The sequence below is a fragment of the Aristolochia californica genome, unplaced genomic scaffold, assembly GCF_029961685.1.
Source record: "Aristolochia californica isolate CCGP_79_NKW_82.1479 unplaced genomic scaffold, dmAriCali1.0.hap1 SCAF_6, whole genome shotgun sequence".
NCBI lineage: Eukaryota > Viridiplantae > Streptophyta > Magnoliopsida > Piperales > Aristolochiaceae > Aristolochia > Aristolochia californica.
This window is the reverse complement of record NW_027182257.1, coordinates 43,205,888-43,226,354: the sequence shown is the minus strand read 5'-3', so window position 1 is coordinate 43,226,354 and position 20,467 is coordinate 43,205,888. Positions and strand designations below refer to the sequence as shown.

At 35.4% G+C, this 20,467-nt stretch overlaps 1 long non-coding RNA gene across 2 annotated transcripts; it reads right to left on the bottom strand.

Annotated features, from left to right (window-relative positions):
* Positions 1 to 2,953: 2,953 nt before the first annotated feature.
* LOC137934570 (uncharacterized) lies at positions 2,954 to 7,678 on the bottom strand. 2 transcript variants are annotated; one of them, XR_011109185.1, is made up of 4 exons: positions 7,265 to 7,678; positions 4,489 to 4,666; positions 3,926 to 4,168; positions 2,954 to 3,310 (listed from the first exon to the last, which is right to left on the bottom strand). It is a non-coding gene; the product is annotated as an uncharacterized lncRNA (long non-coding RNA). The 2 variants fall into 2 exon arrangements; XR_011109184.1 differs by having other exon boundaries at positions 4,558 to 4,666.
* Positions 7,679 to 20,467: the final 12,789 nt, after the last annotated feature.

The window sequence follows — 20,467 nt, the reverse complement described above, 5'->3', positions numbered from 1 at the left end:
TCCTATTCAATTATTTTTCCACAACAAGTCCAAATCCAGATCAACGAAGCTTCTCCCCCTCTTTCCCAGGAATCCGACCCGCACACGTGGCGCATCTTGACTCTCCGGGCCCCACAGATGCCCGATTTGGTCATCTGCCTGAACTACGAAAGTGGACCCGTCTATGACGAAGTCGTGAATTGACTTCCATGCCCCTGGAGTCTAATAATTCTTGCCCTTTTTGTACCTTAAATAATTAATTATGATTTATATTAATAAGATGATGGTGGGGCCCATTGTGTTTGTGTCACCCCGTTGATTTGGGATCTGCGTGATCGAGGGTGGAGATCTGTTGGGGGATTGGGAGATTAAGAAGAAAGCTAGGGGAGAGAATGGGGAAAAGGCGGTGGGGTAAAGAGACAGCAGGATCGATGTGTCTGGACGTGTCCCCATCGCGCGAACATTGACGTGTACCAGACCATCGCCGCTTCGACACGTGCCCCGCCAAACCGACAGTGGCGTCAATCCCCCGATAAGAGGATCGACACCTTTCCGTCCTCTTCCCTCTTTGTGACTCCGAACTGTGCATCTTTCCCGATTTGAACCCGGACACAAATGGGCACCAAGAGAGGACCACCTGATGGCTGTAACAAGGATAACCACTGAGAGTAGGTGGGCAAATGTGGCGATACTTATCTCACCACAATCCGTCCACATGAATATGGCCTTTTACAGAGAAAATGATGTTGGTGTTACGGACCTCGGATCTTCTTCTTCCATGTAGGAAACTAGATTTTGAGACCCACCCATGAATCTGATCCCCGTGGCTACCCAAAACAACCCATCAAAGTTGTTCTAAAATGAACACTGTAAAGTGAGTTTTGAACCAGTAATGTTTTTACGGAACTGGAGATGCAATCCTGCATGTAAACCACTTTCAAGCAAGATAATATGTTCATGGAATCACCATCTTTAGGGAACTTAAGAATGCCATGACAGTGTAAGAAACAGTTTTGGAATACTCTGAGAAAGGTGATGAACAAGTAATGGTTGAGAATATCTCCATACTAGAAGCTTCCTGATTCAATTAAGCTATTAACTTGCCAACAACTGGACCCAGCAAATTTGTCCTGCCAATATCGTTGGTATCAATCAAAAGACACCAGGTATGGTGAACAATGTACCTTAAGTACTTGATGTACCCTCCCCAAGCTGGCAGTGATGGATCCTTCCCTTTTTAATTCATTTTTTTCTCTCAGAGGATCTGCTCAGTAACATTTATTTCTCAGATTTTCAGAAATAAATCTTAAGTTCTGTTTTGACACTTCTAACCATCTGTCCTGTGATTTTCACCTGGCAAATTCATGGAGGTAAGCATTTGGATTCCTCTGCTTGACTGCATACATACTTCACAGCCTCCTATCATAACCATTCTTTTCTTTTTTCCTTTTCTACCTCTCCTTATAGTATCTTTTTCTTCTTTTCTTAAGAAAGTCACACTATCTTAAAAGTCTATAGGTGGGATTGCCAAATTGACCTTTTTGTACTGAATTATATTTTAGTTAGGCATCCATGTATCAGCATTGTTCATCTCACTATCATCTCACTATCACTGAAGTTCAAGTGAAGCAAAAAGTTTCCAGTGAATAAAGATGTTATTCTTATGACAGGAAATTTTCTGCACTTACAAAAGAATCTTGATCATAACTTTTCCAAGAAAAGGTAAAATAAGCTGATGACTGATATCAAAAGAACCAACAAAATAAATATTATCAGTTATTGAACTTACTAAAAAAATTTGATGCAATCAAAATGGAAAGAGTCTAAGCAAAAAACTAATACATTCATCTGGATTTGGAAATAACAAAACTTTGGAGGAAAAGAACCCATCTCTCATTAAAGTTATCTGCTTTAACAAGAAGTAATACATTAAAAATAGACAGACATCACATATAACTTGGAGAAGCAATCCCCTCTACTCTTAAAGAACAAGTACTGGCATCAAAATTCTCAGCAGATTGGACTGCTCGATTAACCAAATGTTTTCTTCTTAATTTGTAAGTGCAAAACAGGCTTCAAATACATCATTTTATCTTCTGTGGTCATGGTGTATCTGAACTTGTTATGTTTCCACCAATATGCATCTGAAGGATGGAACTTTTGTGATAAATGAAAGTAATGGACACTTCCCAAGTTCACAGCCAGAACATAAATTTGTTGAGAATACAACTACCGGCATTCAACACCAAACTTTCACCAGGATGATCCCGATCCAGTACTTTTAAAGCTAATGAAAAGAACCAATTAAATAAACCAATGGGTTACACAAAAGCAGTTCCATAAAAATATGTAATTGATGGTTTTGATCGATTTGACTGCAGAAGGAATTGAATCCACACTACTGCGTTCTGCAAGGTCTAGTTCCCTTTTAAGACAAGCACATACTACACATATAGTTCAACTAACCACCCTAGTCTAGTTTCCTCAAGACCAAGTTGACACATAGATCCTTGAGCTTAAGTGCGAATTTTCTCGTGCCCTTAGAATCGTGAGGCCCATGCTTAGAACTTTCCTGAAGTTCTCCTTGACTTTCCCCAACTAAGATTTGACAGGAACTTCTTTCTATCATCTCATAAAAAAAGTCAACAGCACACTTTTCCTTTTATTTCTTTTATAACAATAAGAAAAAAGAAGCCCAGAATATTCAGAGAGTCCTCAGAGGTCATCAACTTCTTGATGCTAGGGTGAAGATCTAAGCAAAGAAATTTCTGCTCTAACTCCAATTAGTACTGCAAGAAAGTATTAAACATACAAAATATGGTGCAAGGGGACTCCAGCTAACTTTTTAACTCTTCTCTGTAGGGTGGAATCATTGTTGACCACAATTTTAGGCGTATGACAATAACACAACATAATAAACATTTGAGCATCCAGATACAAGAGAATTGCACTTCTGAAGAAGCTCATAAGATGCTCAAGTATTGAGTATTATAAAGGAAAAGTAGATGAATTGTTGAGTGTGTTCATGCTATAAGTTCTTGGTTCAGAAACACCATCCTCTACTTACCTAACATCAGAGAAAAGTATGTCTCCACTTCTAAGAACGTATTCAGAATGTGGCCAAGGGTGACCCGGCGGTGGTGAAATAACTTGTGAGATTTATATCTAAGTCCACATACATGTTCACAAAGGGATATTTTTTTATATGGACAAACATATAATGGACAGGATTAGGGTATGATAAAAAAACATAAGTGAAATAGCAGACAGAGAAAGATGGTAAACCAGAAGTCCTGGCGCTGACTTTCTCTTTTCTGGGTCCTTCTGCACACTGACATAAATAAGGATTACATGTTAGTGACAAAAAATAAATATTTGATTGGACAAGAAAAATTAAAAGAAAATTATAAAAAACAAACGATATTTGCCAACAAATCCAACAACAAGAAGTTCATACACACCATTAGTGGGAAATAATCTCACATAAGTTTCAAAAAATTCCGTGGTTATTAGTAAAAAAAGACTTCTTAACTTCAGGATATCATTTGGAGATAGACATATACCCAACTTTGACAAGGTATTATAGCAGGGTGTCTTTTTAGTGGGTCTAGTTTATGACGCATTTATGTTGTTCATGTCTCAGTCCCATCATCTATTTGTATAGGTCTAGATGTGAGGGGGACTATCGGAGGGAATAATCCCACATAGGTTAATGTTTGAAAATGTCCAATGGTTATTCGTCGAAAAACGGCCTTCCTAACTTGAGCTACTCATTTAAGGGTGAACCTAGATCCTAACTTTTTTTTTAAGTAACCAGAACTCAACTTTGTATACATATTTCATATAACTTTGTAGATTCTCTGTCTATGTTTGATCCTCTCTGCTTGCATAATTTGCTTTTGGTAGACCATGTCTGTGAACAATTAAAATATAACGGCTGAAAGACCTTAGCTTTGTTCCTCGCCAAGCTGAAATGAAAGAGCAGAACTCTGGAGAAAATTGATTAAAGGATAGCAAGGTGGTGGTTGATCAACAATTGCTTCTAAAAGCTCATAAAAGTAGACCCATTGACCCTGTTCATGTGGTGGCATATGTGAAAAGCAGCCACTTGCACACTCCAATTCAAAACTATGCCCAAGCTCCAAAAATCACTCTGGAACCCATATGTGCCTCCACTGATGTGCTCTGGCTGTCAAAACAAAAACTTCTACATAAAGAACTAGGTTATACATTAAAGTTGATTAAAATAAAATGGGATCATCAGCAATCAATGCCATAGAAGTGATGCTTTACAAATAAAAAATTTATAATAAATGGGGTCATGAACCCTATTCCAATAGAACAATGCATATGTTGCTACTAGAGGTTTAGACAGTAGATCAGCCAAGAATCTCACTAAAGAGCTACAGAACATAAGGCAATACAAGTCATCTTGTTATGGGGCTTCACAGAACCTCGTCACAATTGTCAAGAAAATCATTTACTAGAATGACAAATGGAAATACTCACAGACATGTAACTGCAAGTACCAACAAAGATATCACGCTGGCCAGAGGTACTAGAAAATATGGCACTCACACCAAAATCAGTTAACTTCTGCTGTATGGTTGATTAAGAGGTTTGACGGTTTTAAGTCACTGTGGATTATGTGTTTCTCATGATGGAGGTATATCAAACCCTTAAGAACCTGCATTTAGGAAGAAAATAGCTCTTTCAAAGAGAGAATCCCAGATCCAATTGAAATAATAACTGCAAAACCTGAATTTAATAAAAAAATGCTATTAATGCTCTAGGGAGGCCTAACCAACGCACGTGAATAACCTACCGTAAACACGATATATACAAAAAAATGAGATCATACAACTGAATGAATGTAGTGCATGTGATAAGGATCTCAAAGATCCCAAAATCATGGGCCATAGTCTCGGAAGTTCCAAGATCTGAACCTCTCAAACTTTCACTTGTAAGGCTCGTATAAGATACTACGTTTTCTTTCTTTTGATACTATTAGAAAAATATGCTCTGACTGCCTGTTGACAAACTAACCAAGTCAGACACTTTAAATACAAAGGTTTATGTTACATATTCTACTGAATGCTGGACACACATAAAGAGTCAAGTATGAAACATGATATTTCTTTGTGCATGAAGAACTGACCTGCTTACAATCACAGCAAGATATGGCTCAGGAATTGTTTTGACATGCCTCAAAAAATCTAAAAGAGACCCACCATCCATGTACTCCTTGATTATAGAGAAGACACCATTATCATAGAAAGATTGGTGCCACACCACAATATATGGAGACTGTGAGGATTGGCTAATCTTGAGTTCCTGTGCAATCTGTTTGTGAACACTTTCAAGAACATTCATCTGGATAACCAGCAGATTCCAAGGAGACTACATCAAAATCCTTCTCTTCTTCCAAAAGTTACATTTGTTATAATGTGATAGTATAATTTGACAAAGAAGGCAAGCATTACATGATCTGCTAACATTCTATGATGAGTTACTACAGCTTTTTGGTCCAAAGGAGTTGCATTCATAGAGACAGCTCATTTCTTCAACAATCATATCACTTAGTTCTCTCATCATCATCAGCATCATAACCTCATCCCTTCTATGCAGGGTTGTCATTGACTTTAGGAGATGTTTGATAAGGTAGAAAAGGCACGTTCAGAGAAGGAAAAACAGGGAAAAAAGAGTAGGCGGAATGCAACTTGTTAGTATGCTCTATTTGTTATCATTTCAATCGACCTCTTAAAACAGAAAAAAATGATCAATTGACCTCTTAAAACAGAGAAAAATCATTTCAAATCAAACAGTTAATCAAATAAAAAATAAGATAATGGAAACAAATCAAGGGCCTAACTCAGATTATAGGTCATTGTCTAAACATAGAAACTATTTCCATTTTATTACTCAGCATCGCTAGTATAATTACAAGAGTAGCTTACTATAAATGACTCTAACATATGTCACAGGTCCATCTTTGTTAGATATCAAACACACACACAAAAAAAAAAAAAAAAACTAATAAAAACACATGAAATGCATCATAACACAGCCTATTCCACTGGCAGAGTGAAGGTTACTAATATTTATTGAGAGAAGTCACTTAACACAAAGAGGTAAGGTTCACTGACAGGCAGCTGATGCAGAAAAAAGAAGTGTTAGTAAGTATGGCAAGAAAAAACGAAGAGCAGTGCAGAGCGCAGAGAGAGAGAGAGAAAGAGCGCGAGATTAAACTAATTGGGATCTTGAAGCAAGATTAGGGAGTGACCCTTATAAGACCTCCATTGCAAAAAATTGCCCAGTGAACTTGTGGTGCACCAGTTGCACAATTCCACCACTACCCTTTCCGGCCACTCTGATTGTGTCCATATCAGCTAAAGTGAGCTAGTTGTCTGATGACCTTAAAGATGTAAGGTTAAGATTTAAGAAGAAGATGCAAGGGGCAGGAAAAGGAAAAAAATGTACAAAAAAATAGCATGAAAGGAAGTAGCGTGATATAACAAAGAACTCTACAACGACAGTTAAAGGTAACAAAGGAACATAAAGAACTCTACAACGACAGTTAAAGGTAACAAAGGAACATAAAGAACTCTACAACGACAGTTAAAGGTAACAAAGGAACATTTGCACCTCGAAATAAACACACAGTTAAAGAGCCTGATGTTGATGAATCAAGGAGCCTGCATTTAATATGTTAGAGAATAAAGAGACATAGAAATAATTTTAGGGTTTTGACAACGGGAATCTCTCCACAACCCCTAAGATACACAAGCCAGAAAATAATTTCTTTTGTTGTTCTTCAAAAAGAACAAAAATAGACTATCATTTTGAGGCTGCCAACCAACATGTACAGAGGTTTCAGTAGAGTATTAGTTTAGTGCAGTTCAATTCAACTCTTAAAATTTTACAGCTGAACTCAAGATTTCTTAGGCACTCCCAGTAGCTAAAGCACATATAACATCGCTACCTTCTGCGTAAAACAGTGACAAAAATTTTGAAAAGATTTCACGCTCAGGATAAAATTTCAAGCCACACAGCTTTGCAACTTACATTACCCTCAGTAACAAGCTAATCACTATTCTCTAATGCTACTAAAACCAACACCTTCAGTAAACCGAAGAATTATACATTTGTACGCGTGAGAAAAAAGTTGTTTCCAGACCAAGAGGATCCAATCACTTAACAGTTTTGCAACACTCAAAAGTTGAGTCAACTACAACCAACCCAAACAATCACTGGAAAAAATCACAACCAGAAGGATTTACTTTACCTTCTCTTCCCCGTCCTCAGAAACAATTCGAAAACCATCCTTGTTGACCGAAAGATCCCCCACCTTAAACGTCCCGCTCTCCGTCCGGACCATAACATTCGACCCCAGACCAGAAATACATGAAAATGTAAAAACAAAAATAACACGTCCTTTACAATCCACATTAAAAACACAAAAAAAATCTAACGAGGACAAATTAAAGACACGAATTTGGCGACTGAGTGCCCGTCAGAGGAAGGTAGAGCAAGCTTGAGATTGGTTTTGATAGTCCCTTCGGCATGGAGACTTCGGCACCGCGTTTCAGGGGTCTCAGAGGATGAAACCGAAGACCGCCGCTCGGTCACTGTATTTCTTGGTAATAGAAGAGAGAAGGGGAGAAGCTTTGCTCGGACTTTAGACGAGTCAGATAAAATGGTGAGCAGATAGCTGAGCGAAGCAGAGAAGCTGATGATTGAATTGAAGCGGTAGAGGAAGACCAGAGTTTCCGTGTCGCCCAGTACGGATGATACAAAACTTATAAACAAAATCTAAAATAGATTTATTTTTAATTCCCTTTATTTAGTTTAGATATAATTTTTTAAAAATATTAAATTTTAGTTTTATTTATTTATTTTAGATATATATATATATATATATATTTATAAAATACATAAGAATAAGAAAATATTGGAAATACACCTATTTTTGTAAAATCATTGTTGTTTAAAATAGAAAAAAACTAGATAAGCAAAAGGAAATTACAAAAAATTGATTTTTTTTATAATAAATTAATTTTTTTAAAAATAAAATATGCACTATTTACCATACTATTTATCTAATAATAAGATCTAATCTAAATATACTATTAACCTAGTAGCATAATCTATTATAATATAAGACATTATATTAATTTAATATGATAATAATTTTTCATTAAAAATGAAGAATTGAACACAAAATTTAGTTATCATGAATATAAGGTTACAAAGACAAGTTGTCCACCCTCTCCTCTCCAAAAACCAAGGGAGGGATTGTATCCCTTTCCTTCATAACTCTTGTTGTTTTGAGAAGATAATTGCAAGAGTAAGAAGTACAACTTTCGACATATCATCTCTTAAAAGTTGTAACTAATCAATCATTTTTTAGCATATTAAGAGTTAATCATATTATAATACATCAATAAGTAATATGAAATAAGTAGAAGCAGTAGTAATAATATATATTAATAAATTAAATATAAACATGATATAATATTGTACTATTGAATTAAATATTATATGTAGTATTAATTTCAATGAAATACCATTAAACATGATTTTTATTGTATTAATAGTTTTTTATTTTTAAAGAAATCTCATAATTATAATCATAGTTAATATTTATTATTTGGTTTTAAATTACAATGTGGATTTTTATTATTACTATTTTTTTAATCATGTAAATTTTAAAAATTAGTATATATTACTTAATTAATATCTAATTTTATTAAATATTCATAATCATAATTAATGTCTAATAACTAATTAGTTCTTTGTAATATCAAGTTCTAAATCAAATATGTACATGTTTAACCCTAAAGTGCTCTAGGATAGACACCACATTTAACAATATTAATTTTCACTTTTTCCTGGTCTAATCTTTCTAACAAAGAGGCCATGAGCCATGGAAAGTACTCTGTGTATGTGATACGACAATGAAATAAGTTCTCCCATATTTTTTTCGTTAATAGGTAAGATTTTTTACCTGTGACATAGCAAATATAATCAGCCACGCTCATATTCACAACCATATTTGTACTAGAGTATTAATCACATTAACCATTTGGAAATAGTGAAATTACTATTATTTAAATCATATAATTTTTTCAGGTAAGATTTTTCTGCCAAGACGGGCCAAAAAATCATATAAAGTTTTTTTGAATAAGTATTTGACAATTGATGTTGTAATACTTTCAGTACAAGACAATTTTTTGTAACAATTTTTAATTGATATTTTATTTTACTGAAAATTTATCAAATAAGTATGGTAATATATGAGATTGATTATTAATTTTTATTTATTTCCCTAGAAAAAACACTAATGGGTCCATTTAATTTTCCTTGGAAATTTTTAAAAATTTCCATGTAATTTCTCTAATAGAATTTTATTTGAAGATTTCTTGGAAATGAGTATCCTAAGTCTTTTTAGTTTTTCCTGGGATATAAATTTCCAACTAAGGGCACTAACGGGGCCTCAGCTGAACTTGGCTTTTTTTACATAATGTGAGGCTTGAACTTGGCTTTTTTTTTGCATAATGTGAGGCTCTTGCCGTTGTAAACAGGAAATTTTTTAAAAACAAATTAAAATGTACATACAAAAGAAATAATGCAGAGTGACACATAAACTTAGAAAAACCAATTCTTGGAAATTCAAAACCAAAAAAAGTAAAGAAAATTACTTCATTCTGCTCAAGTCCATTTGTTCAATCACAAGAAACTGTAATATGAACACTAAACAAAAAAAATTATTTGCAAGATTTACGTCCAGCACCATATATAAAGGATATTGTAGAAACCAATTATCACTCTCGCTTCAATTAATACCCAGAAAAGGATATCAAGAGTGGCCATCAAAACGAATGCCTGGCTTAAATGTGGGACGAAAGCATCCTTCTTACTGGGAATTAAACCCAGGTCTCCATATGTAGCTAGTCTGGTAGAAAAAAAGGTTTGATCATCAAGAACCCAGTATTGGTATCACCACGATGAAGCTTTTGCTGCCTGAAGAATTGGATTTTCACCAATCAGGACCCAGAAGTAATCTTTCCTTTTGCCGTGCGGAGGATGGTTTATACGCAACTCCTTTGAACACGGCTCTGTCCTTCCGAGTTTCTGCAGCTGCAAAACATTGAGTCATTGTCTGTGATGAATGTTTTGAATGCTGAAAATGGATGAAAAAGAGCGTTTGACATCCCTTTCACGGTGGAGAGAGAGTTAGTTGATGTGTGTGAAGAGTTCTTTACGTACCCAGTGGTTGAAGCTCAGAGATCAGGACCCTCATGGATGAACTTCCAATGAAAAACAACTAAATGAAAAGCAACAGTACTGCAGTCTTAAGTACCTGCTCGAAGCAGGTGGGTGACAGAGAGAGAGCGAGCACGCAAAGATTCAAGCATGAACTCCATGGATGAAAAAACCTTGTGTGCTCGCTCTCTTCTGTCACCGAGCACCGGCGGGTGACAGATAGAGAGTGAGCACGCAGAGCTTCCAGCATGAACTCCATGCATGAAAAGACCTTGTGTGCTCGCTCTCTTCTGTCACCGAGCGCCTGTGGGTGACAGATAGAGAGTGAGCACGCAGAGCTTCAAGCATGAGCTTCATGCGAGAAAGAACACTGTGTGCTCACTCTCTTCTGTCACCAAGCGGAGTGTAGCCAAGCAAGTACACTTACATACATTAGCAGAATAAATCAAAAGATAACACCCACCCCTCAAACAACTGGGAGAGACCGAGGAAGAAGGAGGAGGAGGAGTGATTGCGGGTGGGAGAGGAATGGGAGTGGAGAGGTATATATAGGGAGTTGGGAATGGGAGGGTTGCATTTTGCTCTGACTGGAATAAATGGGGTTGAAGGATTCCATTCAGTTATTACATTTTTATAAGAAAAGAGGACAGGTGCTCCATTGATAGGAATCAGTTTCATTTATTCTTACCTCACCCATTTCTCTTACCAATGCTTCTTGTAGTTCTAAACTTTCTTGCCACAACTCCCACCTCAGGCTTATCACCTCTTAATCCAATCACAGCATCTCTTACATTTCTATCCAACAAACCTCATTCAATGTTATCACATGCTCTCTCTCTCTCTCGCTCGCTCGCTCTCTCTCTCTCTCCTCTCCCTTTCTCTGATACACACAGGTTCCTCCATATCCAATCTACCATAGAGGTACCCACCATTAGAAGGCTTATCATCAGAGAGAGAGCATGTGATATTTTTTTTCAATATTTAACAGTAAAGAATGTTGTATATAGAGCTGAAATCCAGAATCTTTTGATTTGATTCATGTCACCTCAAGCAGAAACTCTGAAAACTTAATTAAAAAACCTGAGGTATTAAAATCATGCATTGCTTTTGCATTACAATTACATTGTATAAATTTATTTAGTCTGGCCTAGAGGGCGTTCACTGGGTCCTTTTGGAACCTCAAAGGCTTCTGAAATTTAGTAGTGGAATTTGATCAGTGATCAGGTGTGCTTGCCCAATACCGAAGAGCTTGACTTTGTCACTCTATTTCATTCACACGAACTTCAGTTTTTTCTTCAAAGAATGCTTCAAGATGATCAACCTATCAGCGCAATGCTCACACTGTGTCAAAATTTATACCTGTTTCTCCATTTTTGAAGCCTCTAAGCTTCACATGATGCTGCATAGCCAGTATAGATAGTTCCCATCAAGTACCAGAGATTAAACCTCAAAAGTTTTTGCTTTGGAAGATTAATTATCCCATCGTAACCACTTCATAACTTGTTAAACTAGGCAAAACCCAAATGAATTTGCAGGATTGGGCCAAATTGGAAAGCTCTGAGCTTACTTATACACCCAACTGTATCTGTTTAAAAGTGTTTCTATCTTTTGTAAAAGCGTTATCCTTCCATGGAAACAAGCTTTTCTTTTCACAGAAAAAGAAAGTAGGATACATTCCATTTTGGGAAGTGGGTAATATATTAAACATACTTTCTTTCATTCTTGATTCTTCTCCCTTGGATAAGGGTTTCCAATGCTTCACGATAAAGCATCTGAAGTCTTAGCAAACTGGTTCCGTTTCCACAGGGCATAATGGGAGTAAACCTGATTACAAGTGATAAAGATAAGCGCTGATCCAGAAAAAAATCTTATGGTGGTGGCAATTGAGGGTAGGCCCTTCTCCTCTCTGGTATGATGTTCTTGACAATAAGATGTAAACTCGCCAAGGTTTTTTTTTTTTTTTTTAAATAAAATTTCATATTTTTGTATCTTTTAGTAAATTATTGTTAATTACTTATACTCCAGTGGCTTTTAGATTTAAGTCTTAATATCAGAAAAATATTTACTTATAGGGTTAAAGTACTCCTTCAATTAACTCTTAACATTGATACATGAAAAGAAAACAATCCCTATAAATGATATTATATATTTTCTCATATAAAATTCTTGTGAAGAGAGAAATAGTTTTTTATATTTGTGTCAATTTATATAATAAATTAGAAAATTCAATCATGTCTTTATTGCTAAAACCAAGAGAAAATCTCTTGATTACTTTGATTATACAAATCAAGTAATTGATTGCATAAATAAATAAAAAATTGAATCATTGGTAAGAATTTGAATTTTTATATTCTTAAAATAGGCATGTAATTGATGTAAGGCATCATCATGATACAATAAAATCTCTCAATCTCTCTTTTTGTCTATAGTTAGGCTCTCAGGGCTGAACCACTTAAATTTCTTTATACTTTTTATTTTTATTATGGGTAGTTCCTACAAAGGGTAGTTCCTACAAAGGATCGGACTAATGACATATATAATACTTGAATTATCGATGTAGATGTTACATGGTTGTTCTCATCCTTCAGAGACTACAAGTGTAATAGGGGCATCCGTCGACAAAAGGATCACTCCAAGATGATCATCTCATGGCTATTGAGAACGAATCAAATCAGATGGTTCTATTTCTCAATCTTTCTGACTTGGTCCTACGGAATCAAGGCCGAAAAGGTTGAAAAAGTTAGTCATTCACAACCACTGATGAAGAATTCCTCGAAAAGTTAAGGATTAGTGTTTCATTTGATTTTAGTATAGATTCTTTCATGGTATTAGAGCTGAAGGTTTGATCTTTAACTTAATCTTGTTTTTTCATCAATTTTCATGCAAATTATTTTGCCCATGTCTGTTATGTTTTCTTATTCAAATTGTTTCATCTAATAGATTGATCGATTCCTTTTGAATATTTGACCTCATATTTCATGTCAAACCATTAAGAAATGGTTAAGAATTTCGAGTTTTTAATCGATAGGAGAAAACTTTTTGAAACTTTCATTTTCGTTATGTCATCTATTTGCTTTAAAATTGAAGGAACTACTTGAAAGAAAATAAAAATTAGATAATTTTGCTTCCTATTTTGTCAAAAACCATAGAAAAAGACATCATGGTTGCCGATTTTCTACCACTATATCGCAGTTCATCAAGAGGTAGATGACAAGTTGGCATGACTCGCCCGAATAACCACACTGGTTTGCTCATTAGGTTTTAGAAACTGACTTTGACACAAAAATCGCTTGTAGACCTGATATGATGGTACTAGCTTTTCGGCGTTCAACCGTGTGTAGATCCAATGTGTTGATCTCTTGAGCAATATTATGATGCATAGTTCCATATCCAAATTGATAATCTGCTAGGATACCCAAAAGGACTCGATTTTGGTTCAAAAGAAAATTAGTCTAGTTCACTTCACTTTTCTTTCAATTTTTACCACATTTTATCATTTAATTTTTAAAATAAAACATTTATTATTTCAAATAGGGAAACAAATTGAAAAGGGAGTTTATACCTTGAATAAGTAGGGAGTTTTTTATGGTACTAGAAATAGAGCTTGTGTAACGGACACAAAATCTAATATCTTATAACTATATATATATATATACACGACTGATTCAATATGAAAAGTCATTTGGTGCAAAACATGTGAAACAACTATCTCAGTCGTTTGATCATGAACGAGTTAGATCAAACTCAAGAGCAATTGAGGTTTCTGACCGCTTGACTTAAGAGTGCCTAAAGTCTCTATGAGATGAGTGTGAGGATATGATGAAAGGTATGTAGTGTCAACTCCAAAATGAGATGCGTTAGTTTTTTCATGAGGTGCAAGCAGAGTGTGGGATTGGTCATTCTACATATTCTTCCCCAAATTGATGTGAAAGAGTTTTATGTAAATATTGTAATTTAATTTTTAAAATTTTTTTTTTTGTTTTTTTATGTAGTATTCTTATAATTTAATTATTTTTATATAGTTTATTTGTATATTATGTAATAATTTAATTAATTTTTTTCTTACTAATTTGTTAATATATCATTATTTTTATTTTTATTATTAAATTGGTTAAAATGAAAATAAGAATATAATTTTAATAAATGCTTCACTTTGTACTAGTGTGTATTTTCTAAGGAAAAAAGTAGTTCAAGAAAAAAATTTCCTCCCCCACTTAGCTAAAAAAATTGACAAAATCAAGTGTTTTAATGATGCTTCCAACCTCAAAATTTTGATGGTTTTTACCAATGAAAAAAAATATTCATTGGTAAAAATCATCACAACCAATGAAATTTGAATTTAGTTGGGAAATGTTTTTCATAGAAAAAAAATTATTTTCTGCAAATATTTTAAACTGTGAAACTTTTTTTTTACTATAAACGAAACTACATTTGTAATTGAAACCTTTAATTTTACTAAGAAATGTCTTTTCATGTCCACGAAAACATCAATCTCGAGAAGAAGACGGACCATATGACTCTTCTAGGTTGCAAAAAGATTTCATATTTGGAAAGAATCAGGTTACAGAGGAAGGAGGAGCCGCCGTGCTGCTGCCCAGTCGAGTCGTTAATTGTGAAGGAGCAATACTTCAGGTATGCAACTGAGAACTACCCACATTGGAGAATGATTATTTTTTTCCTGTAATCTTTCCTTTCCATTATTCTTACCTAGATTTCTGCTTAATTTGTTCTCCTTCTCTTATCAGGCAAGGAATTATACAAAGCGAGAACGACAGAGACAACTACAACCAGGAAGAAGAAAATGAAGATGACTAGATTTCTGTCATTTTTTCCATGGCAAAAACTGCTCTATATATGATATGGCCACGCCAATGGCTTCATGATAACTGCATTATTTCTCTGAACCAGGATGGTTTCTCAGAAAATGACTCCAGATCACCTCATATTGAGTTGGAGAAGTGGAGAAGCTTCTAAGAGAGAGCCAGGAAACGGATGTCAAGGTTGTTGGATTATAAACTTGATCCATATAAATTCTAACCCAAGACAATTAAATGAAGCTTCTTGATCAAGAGATGAGTTGGCAACTCAAAGAGGTTTCTTGATCAAAAGATAAGCTTGTCGTGCTGGCAAGAAGTTTGGAGAACAGCAACGTGTGTGGCAATAAATTTGCCAAGTAAGAGAGGTTTGTCTGGTGATTATCAGTAGCTGTTCTTCTTCCTGTTTGAGCGTGAAGAAATTTCAGAGAGACAGATAGAGAGGAAAGGAGTGATCGTTTTTTTCAACAAAGGCTTCTTTTCTGGAAAAAGAAGATGAACAACTGCACTTCATTTCTCTTTATCGTGTCAAGCTACAGAAAAGGGAAATGAGGACAACATCACATATTACCCAACTTTTATTTCGATTGTAATGGATGAAACCACTGTAAGCACTGAAAATATATATATAAATCAATATCGTCTGCAACTACTGTGACGAGGACAAGCTTGCTATCTGTAAGTAGATTGCTTCCTCTAGCTTTCCTTTCTCTGAAAATTCTTAACAGAACAAATAAAACATCGATGAATCGAAAAACCTGCTTAAGATGCGACTGAAGCAAGGGGGTGACAGATAGAGAGCGAGCACAGACGGCTTCAAGCATGAACTCCATGCAAGAAAGAGCAATCTGTGCTCACTCTCTTCTGTCACCAAGCTTATCACCAGTCACATGTACAAAACACAGATTTAAGAGCTAAGCAAGCAGGTGACAGACAGAGAGTGAGCACGCAGAGCATCAAGCATTCCCTTCATGCCTGAAAGAACCATGTGTGCTCGCTCTCTTCTGTCACCAAGCTCGTAGTCTCCTACACATAAATAAATATACACAAATAAACAGAAGATAACCCTAGAGAGTGAGAGAGATTAGAGAGAGAGGTGATGAAGAAAAGTTTACATAAGACAGAATGAGAGAGAGAGAGAGAGGGAGAGAGGGAGAGAGAGAGAGAAGACATAGAGAGAGGTGATGAAGAAAAGTATACACAAGACATGGATTGAATGGGGCTAGGAGACTGGTTCTGTGTGATATATATAAGGCACACGCTCTAGAAAGATTGGTTCTGATATGGGTTTTAATTTTTTGATTCAGAACAAGAAAAAGAAGAGAGAATATGATTGATCCCAACAGACGACCAATGCATCTTGTAGTTCTAAACATTTCCTGAAACATCTCCCACCCCTCTCTCTCTCTCTTTCTCTCCGGTCGACGGACTAGTGAAGAGGATTAAAGATAAGCAACCCAAGAAAGTCATCACAGCATCTTGCTTTTCATTAAACTAACCAAAATTCTGCTAGCAAAGCCTGATACGTAGTTACGTAATGTTTTCCACTTCCATGCATGAATAGATTAATGGGAGCAACGCGGCAACTCCACTTTCGTGGAAACAATCATACAGTCATCAATAATGGTGGATTCCACGTCCTGATCTCTTTGGATTCCCTTCTCTAGCGGTGGCTAGAGAAGGGAATGTGGGTCTGAAGATTCGCTGCTTCAAAATCATCGCGACAATCTGGGTTTCCCTCATGAGGGGAAATGGGGAAGCATCCAATAACTCCATCGACATGTCAATTTGAGTTATTATTTTATGATATCTTTCCACAGGGCTCTTTCCTTTTGGGGTTCGGAATTTGCCTTTACCAAAGAGAAGCGATCGACACATTCCCGATTGGGAGTGGACGATAAACAAAATATACTTTTGTGAATTCCTGATTCTTCTCCCAACGACTCTCCGTCTTCCAGACACCAGTTGCGTCAGCAGTGACGATGTGAGCTCAGTGGGTTCTTTCCACTGGTCATTCTGGATCAAATGGCAGTTGGAAGTTCGGAACTGGAGACGATTAATCAAATCTGATCTTTTCATAATTGAATCGAAAAACCTGGTTTGCCTTCAACGAAACCAGACAAATTTTTGCTGTTGTTAGAAGAGACTAGATAAATTTTTTTCCTCTTTTGGAAGCTTTCGTCGTTTTCTCTCTTTCAGTGAAGTCCCTTCGATAAATTGTCGATTCTTTGTGAGTCATATTCCAAATGAGAGAACAGGGTTTGCCTTCATCGAGAAATAGCACCTCCGTGTTGACGTTGCCGACATTCGGAGACGCCCCTACCACGAGGATAGTCCAACCAGTTGGTTGAAAGCTTCGCATAATCACTTTGCTGTATGCGATTCTCCTCAATTCACCATCAAATTGTTAAAAGAATCTACGAACCTACGAAGCATCTGGCACGGATGTTTGAAATCAAAATATAGGTTTTTTTTCTCAATCAAATTTGGTGAGTAACAAATCTAGATAGACTCTTATTGCTAAATTTAATTTTTTTCTATTTTAATCTGAGTCTTATGTATGCTCACAATTTTAATTTGTAATTTCAATGTTTATAATCAATTTCAACATCAAAGAAACATATGCAAACATTCAATTCACAAAGAACATAAAAAAAATTTAGTGGTTTCATATCCTATCTTAGATGGCTAATCCATTCTTATAGAGTTCCATGACTATGTTTAGGTTGAGAAGTGGCACTTACAACAAATTGCCTAAGGTCAATTATAATGTTGTACACACAAGGACTTATCCCACTCGATTGACCACAACAACATACTTATGTAAGCTCACCCTCATATAGGTTTACAATAACAAACTATTATCCTACCTAAACCTACAATACGATCTTCAACAACTGACTAGGTTATCCTGCCTAGACCCTACGAATTTTCAATAACAACTCACAAATCACAATAGGTCTAGACCCCAGAAAAAGATTTTTACCACAACCTACCTCCAGTAGAAGAGACTTTACTGCCTCTTCACCTCTAACCACATACACAACTTCTCTCAATCAAATTAAGATGAGTATAGAAACCCAAATTGCAAGGGTCATTTGCTTAGAATTTCAACCTATTGTTAATAGTATTTCAACTGACAAATCTCACAACTCAAGCACAATAAATAGATACACCAATCTAAAATACATATTCTATATGATAAGAACTCAAGTGGTCCTTAATGACTTTATTTCAAATTTTAAAGTTCATGTGAACAATTGATTGGTTTTTCAATTGGAACCCAACACATAAAAGCAATTCAATGTAGACAATGATTAGTATAAGCCATGAGTAGTAATCTAAATTTTGATAAATGATTTCAAAGTGTGAAGACATAAGTTTAGTGAACTCGACTGAGTTTGATAATATTTCCATGTAAATACATGTTGATACTTGAATTCATGTAACGCACCCCAAAAATGTTCTAGGCAATACAAAAAAAACCCTTCAAATGCCCCCAACAAAATAATATGATTTTTCATTTTTTTTATTTTAAAGTGTGAGAGCAAAAGATTCTGGCATAAAATAGGCTAACTATAAAGATTAAAAGTATAAACTTGAAAATACTTGACTTTGTGGGGATTGCCCTTTTGAGACTCAAATCCAATCTCCAAATTAGATATAAAGTTTGAGTGTACTTTGGAAGCTTTAAGAGTCAGGAGAGACTTAAACTAGGGCCAAATTGACTTATATAACTGAGTTCTCAACATTAAAAAATTGAACAATTGAGCTAAAAAAGGGATGCTTTGTTTAGGTGGACTATTTCAAATAGAATATTTTCTCTTCCATAGGTTGGACAGGGGCAATCTGGTTGGTTCATAAATTACCTCTCTCTTCTTTAGTGTAGTCAATGGGATGATTGAATGGGTACTTACAATACCTTTTTCTCTCAAGCTATTCAAACATGGATAGTCTAGTCAAACGACTTTTTTTGCATGGCCTTGTTTTATCATTTTTTTTGCTTTCATTGGACTGGTTGTTCGGATGTTAGGGCTAACAGACTCTCAAAGCCTTTTCTTCTCTTCTGTCTAGTCTAACAAGGGATGTCTGATCAATGACTCTGCATTGTTTGTAGTACTTAACTCTCTTGACCAATCAAATGGTATTGTTGGGACAAATAGTGTGTTTTCCGACATGAGTTACTTATCATGTTTTGTATGAGTTGATTGAACAAATATGTTGCTAGAAATTTTCTTTGAAGATTTTTTTATATGCAAGATATACATAATACACATCATTAGTAACTTAAGTATTTATTATCATCAAAATTATCTTAATGAGGATCTTTGAGACCAACAAACACCTTGCTTGTTCATAAATAGGGCAAGTCACTTCCCCCTTTGTTTTTTAGAAAAAAGGGGGCAGCCATCACTCATTGTTTCACATGGTCGGGGAGGGCAGGTAGAGCCCATCTCTCCTCCATCCTAATGTTGGGCCTCCTTAGTGTCCCAGCTGATCCAATATGTACTCCCTTACACCAAACTTCTATTTCTGTTGTTATTTTTTAAGCAAATCGACTAGGGGTGCATGCATTAATGTTACATATATAATGTGTAACATTGGACCTATCTCCGATTTTGGAGGCAAAAAAAATATTAGATCCCTGATAATGCCTTCTTGCCCTCCTTTATGGCAAAGGGCAAAATGTTTCAAATGTTTCACAATCATAACATAATATTACTCGTTATACTATGTAAATGTATGTTTCAAATATTACACAAGCATAAAACGATTAATGTTACAGGTTATACAATCTAAGGGGTGTTTGGAAGAGGGAAAACTTAGATTCAACAATTTCTAGTATGGGTGTCACTTAAAGAATAAGAAGTATAACCATTTAAATATACTAATCTATTTTTTTTATAAAATTCTACAGAGTCCACTTCAAGCTCCACTAATATATTTTGGGTCCCAAAGTTCAAAATAAAATTTAAGTGACACAGGATAACATTCGAGCAAGGTACGAGGTACACATGCATGCTGGTGTGAACAAAAGGCCAGGCTTGGAGTGGGAGAAGGTGGTCCAAGGAGAAGAAAAAAAAAAACAAGAAAGATATTGATTTGAATGGTTCCACATGTGACTTGCATTACGAAAGTTTCAAGTGTGAACAAAAGGTTAAACATGAACCATAAGAAGGCAGTCCAAGGAGAAGAAAAAAAGAAGAAAATCATGAAATATAGTAGACCTTGATGGTTCACTTGTAGCCTACAAAAGACTCGAAGCTAACAAAACCATAACAAAACCTCATGATATAAATTGTTTCTTGGCATACTTAAGCCACATGAAGCATTCAAACGTAAGGAGTTCAAATTAGCATTGATGTGGATATTTGCTCATCACATATTCCTAGCATAAAAAAATAGTT